Source organism: Aulonocara sp. 'chitande type north' Nkhata Bay, linkage group LG7, assembly GCF_057382095.1.
Source record: "Aulonocara sp. 'chitande type north' Nkhata Bay isolate Kocher_YH1m ecotype deep benthic linkage group LG7, A_spYH_male_GT1.1, whole genome shotgun sequence".
Taxonomy (NCBI): domain Eukaryota; kingdom Metazoa; phylum Chordata; class Actinopteri; order Cichliformes; family Cichlidae; genus Aulonocara; species Aulonocara sp. 'chitande type north' Nkhata Bay.
In genome coordinates, this window is record NC_141350.1 from 48,203,927 (window position 1) to 48,206,848 (window position 2,922).

Genomic DNA, 2,922 nt, shown 5'->3' on the forward strand with positions numbered 1-2,922 from the left:
CGCGAGTTTACTGTCGTCATGGTAACGGCCATGTATGTACCACCCGATGCTAACGCTAACTCGGCCTTGGAGGAGCTGGACAAGGCAATAAGCAGTCAGCAGAACTCCCATCCCGACGCAGTGCACATTATAGCTGGGGACTTCAACCATGCTGACTTAAGGTCAGTATTCCCCAGATTTGAACAGCATGTTAAATGTGCAACAAGGGGGAAAAACACACTGGATAAAGCCTACAGCAACATCCAAAAAGGCTACAGAGCAACCCCTCTACCACATCTAGGTTTGTCAGACCACATATCCATGCTGCTGATCTCTGCATACACTCCTTTTAGGAGGAGAGTCCCCCAGCCAGAAAGACTGTGAAGGTGGCCAGAAGGTGCATCACATCAGCTGCAGGACTGTTTTGAAAGCACAGTGTGTTTGAACACCAGGACCTCGAACAGCACACAACATCAGTGCTCTCATATATTAACTTATGTATCAACAGTGTTACTGTGACAAACATCTCCGAGTGTATTCCAACCAGAAACCTTGGATGACTAAAGAAGTCCAGGTCTTGCTGAAGCAACGTGACGCCACTTTCAGATCCGGTGATGTTATTGCATTACAGTACAGCCAGATCTGAGCTGAAAAGAGGTATCAGAGAGGCCAAGGCAGCGTACAAGAGGCGGATTGAAGACCACTTCAGCAACAACTCACGACAGATATGACAGGGAGTTTAGAACTAATCAACTACAAACCTGGCAATACCACACTGACTGAGGGCAACGCGATGCTTGCGGAGGAGCTGAAGCACGCTTTGAGGTGAAGGGACTAGAGGCAGCAGGAGCTAAAACATCAGACGGCAGCAACAGCCCAAGCCTCATGGTGCAGGAACATGACGTGAGGCGCACAGTGAGGGCGGTGAACCCCAGGAAGGCCGTCAGTCCAGATGGGGTGACCGGAAGGTTTCCAAAAGAATGTGCAGACCAGCTGGCTGGGATCTTCACTAAAATCTTCAATGCCTCACTGTCCCAGTCATCCTGCCATGCCTAAAGTCGGCCAAAATTGTCCCACAGCCAAAGCGTACCAACATTTGCAGCCTCAACGACTACTGACCAGTTGCTCTAACACCTGTTATAATGAAGTGCTTCGAGAAACTGGTCCGACGTCACATCATGTCCTGCCTGCCACCCACACTCGACCAGCTCCAGTTCGCATACAGAGCTAACAGATCAACTGAAGACACCATTGCTACAATGCTCCACACCACCCGCTGGATCAGAGACTTCCTCTCAGACCGTGTACACAGAGTTAGAGTGGGGCCTTATCTTTCCTCAGTTCCCACCCAGACAATGCAGTCATTAAGTTCGCAGATCATCTCTGGGGGAGACGAGACGGCATACAGAGCTGAGGTTAAGAGGCTGTCAGATTGTTGTGTAGACAACAACCTGGATCTCAATATCACAAGACAAAAGAGCTGGTAGTCGGCTTCAGAAGAAGGAAGGCCCCCGTTGATGCAGCCTGTCAGCATTTTCCATTTTCAAGTTCTTGGGTGTGCACATAGACACAGGAATCCGATGGAGCTCAAATACCTCGGCAGTTTTAAAGAAGGCCCAACAGCATCTCCATTTTCTGAGAATCCTCAGAAAAATGGACCCGAAGAAGGATTGCTGATCGTCTTCTACCGCTGTGCCATTGAATTCTACCTCCCTGGACTTTTTTTTTTGTGGGGGTGGGGGGGGACAACAATAACAATAATAATATTAATAACATGGTGCAATAATAACAATGTGCAATAAACATACACTTATTCTTCTTTTTATTACTTAAGTTACTGTGTTGTGTTGTATTGTACATAGTGCCGACGTGGGACAGTTTTCCAGTTTAATTGTACTGTTGTACTATGTATGACTGTGCAATGACAATAAAGACCTTATCTCTTATGTTTTTGACAATGCTCGCTTAATAACACGTTTGTCAAATACCCGGCCTTCCTTAGTAGGCTTTCAGGTCTGTGATTTATTTCACTTTGAAGTTAATCTGGTCTTTAATCAGCATTTTAAAGAAAGGTTTCTTAGTGTTTCCACCAAGGACTATTCATTTAAGCAGCCAAAATTGCTTTAATGCTGCTGGCTATTTCATTTTTTAAAGAACTGTGAGAATAATAATAAAAAGAAAACAGCTTGTAACAAGCCAGACTGCAGAAGGCAGCTCAAGGATGAACTTCAGATGATGATTCAAGACAATGGAATTTTTTCAAAGGTCTCTGTATCCGAAAACATAAACTTTTCTCTGTTCATAAACGTGCACACAGTGTACTCTTTGACATCCCTGTGGTAAAACACGTTGGTATTTGTGTAACAAAAGTTCTGAAAGAAGTTGATTAATGTAAAGACAGATTTCATATTTTGGTTAAAGGAATAGAAGAAGATCACATGGATGTAGTGAAACAGGACATGCAGAGGGTTGGTGTGACAAAAGAATGCTAGGGTGAGGTGGAGCAGTGATCCAGAAAAGAAGTTCTGTATTTCTTCAGTGCATAAAGAGGAGTACATCCATTTTTGAAGACACCTAGAGGAACCATTAGCCTGCTGTTACACTCAATTTATGATGAATCAATGCCTCCATCATAAAATTACAGGTGTGAGTCAAATTATAACATCTCCTAGTTGTCTTGTTATTTTGTATTTTAAATATCTCTCAGTTTAACCGCATTCACTATAAAATATTTATGAAAAAATCTATTTCATACTTTAAAAAACTGCTGTGCTTCATTCTATCGTGTGTAGGGGTCAATCAAAAAGGGCTTTTGGGGGTTAAGGGCCTAGAAATATCAAGGGAAGTGTTTTTGTGATTTCTGAAATTAAACGACAGGAGGCGATGTTGTGCTGGCGACGTCCCTCGGTGACGTAGGACGTAGTGAGCCGAGCCGATCCAGCC